The sequence below is a fragment of the Cavia porcellus genome, unplaced genomic scaffold (assembly GCF_034190915.1).
Source record: "Cavia porcellus strain 051 isolate PalLab524CR breed Dunkin Hartley unplaced genomic scaffold, mCavPor4.1 scaffold_6, whole genome shotgun sequence".
In the NCBI taxonomy this organism is placed as follows: Eukaryota; Metazoa; Chordata; class Mammalia; order Rodentia; family Caviidae; genus Cavia; species Cavia porcellus.
Window position 1 is genome coordinate 44,442,574 of NW_026947489.1, and position 10,667 is coordinate 44,453,240.

The window sequence follows — 10,667 nt, forward strand, 5'->3', positions numbered from 1 at the left end:
AGACAGTCTCTGTCAGGTATAAGATTGAATGTAAGCTTACGTGAGTCTCGTGTGTGGAATAGGAACTCAAATCAGATCTATGTTATCTCTTTGTGTGAGATGAATGTCTTAGTTCTTGCAGGATAAACCGCAGGTTCCTGGCAATGACTTGCTTATGCCAGGGGTGTAATATTGAAAACTCCTAACACACTCATAACTTCTTTATCCATTCAGAGTGTGAAACCTGGTGAGTAGAGAGGAAGCCACTCCTGTCACTGATCACCCTGGGAGGAGCCAGGGAAAACATTGCTGCTTCTGTGTTTGGCTACAACTCCTTCTATGTTTAGAGAGGAACAATGAAATGAAAGGCCTGTACACCCCAAGTCTATCCTGTGAGGGAAGATATTTCCATGCTGGCTGGGGACCCTCCAGATCTTTGAAAAGTTCTCAAAATGGTTGTTGCTGTGGTAGGCAAGGATGGAAACGCTGTAGGCCAGTCCTAGCAGACTACTTCTCTTTTAGACTCTTATGTGTATGTTTTCTTTGATCTACAAGTGCTTTTCAAAATGATTTTTTGCAACAGGGTGTATGTCCCTCTCCTTCTTTCAAATACTTGTGTTTTTAGTTGATCTTCTCTGAGTCTCTCAGACATGACTTCTTTATTCAGCAATGTTCCCTTCTGCCAGAGAAGCACTTTCTAAAACAGAGAAGAACAAGGGTCTCCCAATCATTCCAAATTTGAAGTTTGATTTCTATATTAGGCAGTTGGGATAAGGTATGATACTCCCTGATGGTGCTGGCCAAGTCAGTGCATGATCATGAAATGAAACATTTGAGGCTTTGTAGTGGACTGCGGTGCTAATTTGTTTAGCTGCATTAGCAATGATGTTTTGAAGTTACAATGTGATTATCAAGATGTAACCCAATCATAATTTAAGAATCACCTATACTGATAAAAAATGGTAATTCAGAATTTCATATCCAGATAAAAAGTCTTCAAATATGCAGGCAAGCAAAATAATAAATGGACATATCTAACAAAGAAACATCAAGAGAAGCCTTCAGCAATTGTGTTTTATAAGACCTGTACCATAATAAATCTTACAGGAAGACTAAAGGGAAATGACATCAAAAGGTGACTCCGAGTCTCATAATAAAAAAATGAAAAGTATTGTAAATAGGAACTACCTTATCTTAATAATTTGTTTAAAAGACTTTTTATGAAGCAAAATTATAACAATGTGCTGCTAGATTTATATGCCAGCAAGATGATACATATACCAGCAAAGGAAGGGAAATGGAGGTCAGTTGGTATAAAATTACCTTAGTTTAAAAGAATTAAGTCAAAATAATATGAAGTAGATTTGGAAAAGTTAAAGAAACATATTTTAATCACCATATAAAAATATGGATATAACACAAAATATACAAATGTATTACAAATTACAAGATTGGTTTCCTATGCTATTTGTGTTAAAAATGTATATTTAACACAAAGCAAGGCAAAAATAAATAAATAAATAAATAAATAAATAAATGGGAAGAGAAGCAAAAGCAAACACAAGCAGTACAATGACAAACCCATGTAAATATATAACTATATTAATATTAATATTAGTGTGAGCAAACTAAACACTTTAATCAAAGGAGATTATTTGATTGAATAAGAAAAAAGCTATACTGTGTCTAAAAGACATACTTCAGGGTAGCAAAGTTAAAAACAAAAGGAAGAAACACAGAAAATACTACAGTAATCATAAGCATAAGACCCTTGGAGTTGCCCTATTTATGCTGAAAAATAGGTTTAACCAAAAGACACAGTCTCATAACATAGAAAGATATTCCGTAAGGATATAAATCAATAAAACAAGATGATATAAAATTAAATTTTATTAATCTAATTAAATTTTATTAATTAATAAATTAAAGAAAGACCTAAAGAACTAGAAAGTTAAATATAAAGGAACAATTATCTCTGGATATTTCAATTTTCTCTCCCCATAACACAAACAAGCAATAGAATCTATCAAATCATCCTAACTGATATCCTTAACAGCTCAGTAATTAAAAAGTACATGCATTTTGAGGTGTACATGGAATATTAATTAACATAATCTCTATGCTATGCCAGAGAAGATGTAACATTAAATCAAAATAAATTAAATTCAACACAATTAAATTCAAAATCAAACCAAATAAAATATGAACAAGTTCATTTTTCAAAATGTATATATTTTAAATAACATGTTTAATTCATTGTGTCAATTTATGAAGCTGAGAAGCTTAACTAAATTGGCTCAGCAATTCTATGCTCTAGGGTGTAGAGGACTTGCCCTAGGGCAGATGTTTGTACATTAAGGACTCACCCTAAGCTTCCTGGAAGGCCCAAAAGGGAATGGGTAAAGAAGGACCTGCTTCTGTTCTTCAGAGGAGCTCAAGTCTTTGCTGCAGCTTCAGTGTCATCTACTAGCTTCTCCTGCACACACTTTAACTTCCCACACACTCTTCAGCCTTCCATCACAGACACACAAGCCTCCTGATACAAACCTGCACAGGATACTGCCCTGATCCTGGACTGAACCTTCCAACCTCCAGTATGCAGACGTCCCTGCACACTTCCTTATCCAACTCTTGTGGGTGACCATGTGAAGCCAATCTTGTAATTTCTCATACATTTGTATATTTTGTGTTGTATCTGTTTCTCTGTTAAACCCTAATGGATTCACCTGCTATGAAAGAACTCACAATGAAAATCAAAAAATATTTTGAGCTAAATGAAAACAAAAATTCAACAATAACTGTGAAATGCAAAGACGTTCTCATGAGGACATTTAGTGATGTCGATGTTTGTATTAGAAGACAAGAAATAAAAAAGTTGAAGATCCAAGGATCTAACTTAACAAGTTTTGCAAAATTTAAACCTAAAAGTGATTTGAGAGAGAAAGTAGTAAAAAGGAACTAACAGACATCAAAAAGTAATCAGTGGCATAGAAAACGAATACAATTGGATAAAACCAATGCAGACATGAACGATTATATACTATGAGGTGTAATCAAATCTACAGTGAACGTTAAATGAAGAGAAAATCATTACAACAAAAAGGACATTGCCATTTACCTCCTTAAAATACTCTACCTGACTTTGAACTCGCTTACTTCATTGTTCTTGCTACTTTCTGAAGCAGTTCTAGGAATTCTTTTTCATGAATGTCTTTAGTTGTGATTCTGTGGTTATCTCAATGTCCTGCACAGATAGAAACAATTTACCTTTCACAGATACTTTTACTTTGGGAAAAAGCAGAAGTTGCATGTGCCAAATTCCATGAATAAGAATGAGGAGATGGAATAATGTTTTCTACAAGCCTATCTTTCCACTGAATGCCACTTGACATCAGCATCCATCTTATTTGTGATCACACCTCATAAAGACAATCATGAGGCTGGGCGTGGTGGCACACACCTGGGGTCCCAGCACTGGAGAGGCTGAGGTAGGAAGATCACTGAGAGTCTGAGGCCAGCCTGGGCTACAAAGTGAGTTCAAGGTCAGCCCGGGCTACAAAGTGAGTTCAAGGTCATCCTGAACTTCGTAGGAAAACTCGGTCTCAAAAAGACAGAAGGAGAGAGAGAGAGAGAGAGAGAGAGAGAGAGAGAGAGAGAGACAGAGAGAGAGACAGAGAGAGAGACAGAGAGAGAGAGAGAGAGAAGGAAGGAAGGAGAAAGGAGGGAGAAAGAAAGAAAGAAAGAAAGAAAGAAAGAAAGAAAGAAAGAAAGAAAAGACAGTTACTACAGAGAACTTCCAGAACTTCTGTAGAAAGTGGTGAGAAGGCCAGGATAGCTGTGTTTGAAGGAAAGGGTATTTTGAAGGAGATTAATGACAGTATGTTTTTTACTGTTGTAATTGTTAAAAAAAATTAACAAATAATGTATGTTTTGAACACTGATGATATATAATTATATTTTTATTAAATTCTGAGAAAGACAAAAAGAGGCCAGCCTTTAGAGTAGTGGTTTCCTGAAAACTGAATTAAATAAAAAACAGTGAAAGAATTTGGGGGAGGTGAGGAAACCAGGGCAGTTCCACAGATGTCTGACCTGAGCAGTCACACAGGGCTTCATCTTCAGCCCTTGGAGTTTGGTTTCATGTTCTGATGTTACCCTTTCTAAATCTTTACTATTTAATAATATGCAATATATTAATTACACAAGGGAGTTACCCAAAGAGCATAATCCCTTGGTTTTCAAGCATAATCCTTCCGGAAACATGTTTTTCATCCACGGCACTTATATATCAAAGTGAATTTCCTTACAAGAAATAAAGGAAACTCACACAATTCATTCCACAAACCAAAATATTCATATAAAAACTATTATAATACTATAAGACAATGCACAATAATAAGAAGGGTAGGGTATGTGTTTAAATAAAAACAAATTATCACAGTAAAAGACACATTACCATTAATCCCACTAGGAATACTTCTCCTCATTTCAAACTCAGTTACCCAACTTTCTTTCTCCAATTACCCAACCATTCTGTAGCAGTTCTGGAAATTTTCTTTCTCCTTTTTATATGGTGTGATAAAAAGTCAGAGAATACTGCTGCTGAGTGTCATCCAAGGGAAAGGCTTGTAAAAATATGACACTGTATCTTCTCCACCTTGTTCACCAGACCTGGCACCACGCAAATTCTGATGCTTCCACAAAGTCAAAGTGACCATGAAAGGTAAATGTTTTTAATCAATGCAGAAAAGTGAGACAGCCGTAACAGTACAACTAAATTCACTCACGAAAGAGGGCTTCCAGGATAGCCTCGAAAGTGGCAAGAAAAATGAGTTGAATGTGCTCAAAGCAAAGTGGAGTATTTTGAAGGGGATTAAATGTAACATGCCCTTTGTATTAGTGACATTTAAAAAATAAACATTCACTGTAGTTTTGCTCATACTTCATATTTTGTGGAGTAATATTTAAACAAAAAGACATTTATTTTTCCTTGGGTCCTACAAATTATGTAGACCAGTGCCAGAGTTTACATTTCAGAGTTGTATTAATTTACCACTCACTGAACTATCTGGGCACAGTGGCATATGCCTGTCATCCCAGAACTCCAGCAAGTAAGGAAAGAGGATTGCCATGAATTTGAGGCCAACTTGTGCTCCATTGATGGCTCAAGGCCAGCTGAACTGATAACAGGACTTAAAAACAAACGAAAACAAAAAAGCAGAACCCTCACTGAACTATGTTCTTAAAGTAAGTGGAATTATTACTTCAATTATATGTAAAGAAGGGCAAAAGTGACTTAATAAAAGATATGATAGAATAGTACTTTACTGTCACCATACTAGCAGCATGTATGTATGAATAGCTGTCTCCCATATTACCAGGAAATTTGTGAGATAATATGTACATTGTTCCTAAAAGAATGAACGTCTATTTAGAAGACTATCCTAAAACATCTATTAAAAAATCTATAATTCATAAGTATTTTGACCCAATTCCATTTTTGTGATTCTACTTCACAAAAATATAAATAATGGTTTCTAAGTAAAAAATGATTCTAGAAAGGGAAGCAAGATGGCTGAATAAGAAGCTCAGAATCTACTTTCTTCCCCTGAAAAAGAATCAAAATCTCATGCAGGCAGCTTTGTTTTGAAGTGTGTGACCGTTGAAAGGCATGGGAAATCCGCAAAAGAGAGACTGCTAGATTCAGACACCTGGAACCACTGCACAGTAAGAGAAAGTGAATACTCTGTGTAAACATTAACTCAAAATGGATCAAACTTCTAAACCGAAGACCTAAATCTCTGAAAGTACTAGAAGAAATGCTTCAAGACTTTGGTACAGGCAATGCTTTTCAGAAAGAGAGCCCAAAAGTTCAAGAAATGAAAACATAAATTGAACATGATTATATCAAATTAAAAGGTTTCTGCATAACAAATGAAATACTCATTAGAACAAACAGACAACCCACAGAAAGGGAAAGACATTTTCCACTATTTATCTGACAGGAGGTAGATATCCATAACATACAAGAATCTCAACAACAAAACAAGTAATGTAATTAAGAAATGCTGAAGCAATTTGAATACACACTTCTCAAAAGGAAGAAATACAAACAGAAGACAAATGCATGATGTAATGCTGATGTCATTAGTTATTAGGGAAACAGCAAGTCAAAAATCTCATTGAGACCCGATCTTAGCCCACTTAAAAGGGCTATTAACAAAACAAAATAAAATATAAACAATAATGAGGATGTGGAGAAAAGGAATTCTTATACCTTGTTGGTGAGAGTATAAATAACACGTCCATATAGAAAAGAGTATCAAGGTTTCTCAAAATAATGAAAATAGAGCTACCACCTGAGCCAGCAGTTCCATTTCTGGGCATATATTTATCTGAGAAACAGAAATCAGTATGCTCGAAGACCTCTGCGGTCCATATTCACCATCGCACTGGTCACCATAGCTGGAATTGGAGTCAACTTGAATGTTCATCAACTGATGAATTAATTTTAAAAATGTGACATTAATACATGAAGGAAGACATTTCAACAACAAGATAAAAGAAATTCTGTAATTTGGGACAACCTGGAAGAAGCTAGGGGACATGATGTTGTCATAAGTAAACCAAGCACAGAAAGGGAAATACAACCTGACACATGGAATCCTAAAAGGTTGAACTCAGAAATAAACAGAATGTTTGCTACCAGAGAGTGGTGTTTGGGAGATTAGAGTAGGTGTTGGTCAAAGAATATGTAATTTCATTTTCCAGGAAGAAAAAACTCAGATTTCTTGTTTGTTGTCATGACCATCCTTAACAGAAATGAACTGCCATCTTAGAGAAATGCAAATTAAACACTGAGATTCCATCTTACTCCAAAAAGAATAGCATCATCAGAAAGTCAGGTAACAACAAATGCTGATGAAATAGTAAGGAAAAGAAAATCTTTTCCATTGTTGGTTGGAGTACAAACTAGTAAAACCAGTATGGAGATCATAATGGAAATTCTTCAAAAAACTAAAATTAAGAATTCCATTCTACCCAGCTGTTCCCCAACTAGTTTTCTTCCCAAAAAAGCTAAGCCATCATATTATAGTGATGCATGAATACTCCAGTTTACAGAAGCACAATTTTTAATAGTTAAATCTTAGAAGCATCCTATATATCTGCCAATAGGTGAAAGGACAAAGAAAGTGTGACATATACACACCAGGGAGGACTACTCTGCTGCATGGGAGGATTAAATTAGCCACGTGTAAGAAAACAGAAGCACTTTGAGCCATAATGTTCAATGAAATAAATGAGGCCCAACAAACTTGAAAACTGTGTGCTTTCTCTTATACAAGAAACCCAAAGAAGAAGTAAATCAAAGAATAAAATAGAAGACAGTAGAAAACATGAAAGTAGGTCATTGACACATGGGAAGAGAGCTAAGAGATGCAGGGAAGGTGGAGGGGTTAGGGCAAAGAAAGGTGAAAATACGTAAGATGTAGTCCATACATGTACCAACTACCCACAATGAGTGTGCTCATGATGTGACACCAACGTGGACTCATTAAACGTCACATATGTCAAAACTGCCGAAAGAAGTGTTATAACTTTTTTCTCCATGAAAATATAATGAATATTTGAGATTATATATTGATTAGTTTATTTAGCCATTCCTCAGCATACACATATATCTAAACCTTATTTTGAATAACATACACAGTTTTCATTTGTCAATTAAAATGTTATGTAAATAGAAAGTAATTGCAGGGCTAAGGAGTTAGCTCGGCGGTGTAAGCATCTCCCTGGCAAGTGCGAGGTTGTGAGTTCGATGCTGAGCACCAAAAGAAAAAAAAAAAAAAAAAGTAATTGATAGAGTGTCACTTTTGTTAGTAATTCAGTAAATAAGCCACCGCCAGGTTACATTTAAAAGATTGATGAGTTCTTGGACTCTGGAAGAAAAAGGAGTGTGGCGTGAATATGGAAAACAAAAGAAAGCAAGAAAGTACGTGAACATGAACTGAATGCTTAGTCTTAGCCATGAGAGACTCAAAGAAAAAGATAGGAAAGAAAGAAAATAATGGTCTCAGTGCTCTGAAGGAAAAAGAAGTCCCCAACATCGTTCCTGCTTATTCTTCCTATATAGTACACATCTGGGTCCACCTTATCACATCCTGGTTGATAACAGCTTTGTTACCTTTTCCATCAAAGCCAAATTGGACATTGTACAATCAATGATGGACTGTTTGTAAGTCAGTCATGTCCCTTGTGTTACTGATTGTGTAATGGCTGACGCTGAGAAGTTAGGACGGAAGCATCAAATAGTTTTAAGAATTTCTAAGGATCCATGATTTGAACAATCACCGTGCACATTAAAGGGACCTATGTAGATGATAGCTTAGTGCAGAGAGTATCTGCACAGTGTTACACTGTGGCTATAGCTGACTGGGACCTTAAAAAGAGAATCGAGAACATCTCTGGAGTTCCTATCATGTACGTTTCTAACTACAGACACAGCATCAGTGGATGCCAGATTATTAAGGAGCCCTTTGGCTCAAATTCTTACAAAACAAAGTTCCTCTGCCTTCCTCCAAACAACTTTCTGTTTTCAGTTCATTGAAATTATTATTCAGTTTATTGAACTATTATTCACCCATTTGCTCTATTATCAGCTGAGTATTGTTAAATACATTTTTTTTTGATGTTTCTTGTGGAAAAAAAAATGACAAGTTGTTGAAACTAGTTCAATTCTGCAAGAGTCCCAAAAAATAAAAAATTGGTAGCTTGGTGTAAGAACCTGCTGGTAAATTTGGCACAAGTACAGGTCAGCTTCTGACCAAAAGTCTTCAGGATACCAGTAACAAAGAAGGAAGGAAATTTATGACCAGCTTTGTGTTTGTGTGTGTGTGTGTGTGTGTGTGTGTGTGTGTGTGTTTTCAGTAACAGGAACTGAGCCTGGTACCCAGTTCTTTAGTGTAAGATAAAGTCTCCCTAATTTGCTAAATTGCAAATTCTGGGCTAAAACTTGTGATCGTGCTACTAAGAGTTATTTTCCTCCTCCAAGATCAGATCTAGCGGTGCAGATGGAGACTGACTGACACAGGGACTTAAACTTTAAAAGGAATAAGGTAAAAAGCAAGGCTATTCTTGACACAGCTCTGCACAATTTGTATCTGCTGGTTTTCATAAGCCTCCATTTTTAAGCCCCCTTTCCTGTTGGAAAATCACATGTCGCCAAGTGTCACATCATCCTCCAGTTTTGATATAAACTTGACATAATGGAATGCAAAAGTGAATTTTTGAAACTGTGTGGTGCAGCTACCTGCCTGTACCTAGCTGGCTGGGGAATGGAAAGAGGCCAACCAGCATAACTGCCACATCCCTCTAGGACTGGCCTCTTTTTGGCAGACAATCAGAGAGCAGAACTGGAACCTTCAAGTCTGTTAAAAGTGTTTAAGTATAGATCTCATTATTTCTTCCTTCTTCCCAAGTGTGTTCTGAATTCATTACAGATGGATATTTATTCAAAATCAGACTTAGCTATGTTGCTGGATTTAGGCTGAGACTGTATTTGTCTATTCGACCTGGAAAAGCACAGTCTGCTTTGCTACGTCATCAGCCTAAGCCTCAGATCATTCTTGGAGAGCAATAACAATTCAACCTTTGAACAGTCATGAGTAATCTTTCTCTGTTATTAGCCATGCCAACATCCTCTAGCAGGAAGGGATATGCCTTTAAGGAACAGCACACCAAAACTGGGAGTATTATTTGAAAACATCTTGGCTCTGTTTCCCAGTCTTAGTAACTTTTTTGAACTCTGGTGTTCTGATCATATATAAACCAATAAAATTTGTAGGTAATTCAGTATTGTATTCTTTTTAATGTAGCGCTTAGCTGATTTTTTTATTATACAGTATAACTAGCTGCCACTATAAGAAATTAACAATGAAAACCAACAAGAAAATAAAAATTCACCTGGAGCCTGTTCCCTGCAATTTCTACCAGTACAGTTTTGACAGATGTCCTTTCAGGACTCTTTCTGTGTCTGTGTAAGTTAATGTTACAACAGTAAGATTATTGAATAAGAATACCAGTATTTACAAGTAAAAAATACACATACACCTATATAAGCTGTCTTAATGACTCTCTCATTTCACGAACAAAATGTGTGACACCTATAAATTAAAGGATGAAAGATGTACTTTGGCTCTCAGATATAGTATCTGCTTAGTTAACTGGCTCCCTGGCAGCAACAACAAAGTAGAAATTGAGAGAGAGATACAGACAGACAGACAGACAGAGAGGGAGGGAGAGAGACCTTTAACAAGCACATCTTCAGCTAGGAATTCATCAGTGATGTATGCAGCACCTCATGATCCAATCTCATTCCAAAGCCCCACACCTAAATATATTAGTCTTATATTGAACAATCTAGGTCTAAACCATAATCTAAGGAATACATCTTTAATACTTTTATTTACTAACACATATTCTTGGGAAAAGTGGTTACAAATGATCCATTATAGATGAAAAATAAATCCTTGCTTACCTCTAAAGTTCCACTGAGTAAAAATCTTTTTAGAAGTGAGAAATGTTTAGTAACAAATCTAGCTGTAAAAGAGGCAATAGCAATAAAGTTTTGGAAGCTGAAAACAGATGAGTGAGTATGAACCATGTTAACAAACACAAGCAGTCCAAGG

At 35.9% G+C, this 10,667-nt stretch overlaps 1 pseudogene; it reads left to right on the forward strand.

Annotated features, from left to right (window-relative positions):
• The first annotated feature begins 7,955 nt into the window (after positions 1-7,955).
• LOC100723014 (rRNA-processing protein FCF1 homolog) lies at positions 7,956-8,587 on the forward strand (annotated as a pseudogene).
• The last annotated feature ends 2,080 nt before the right edge of the window (positions 8,588-10,667 follow it).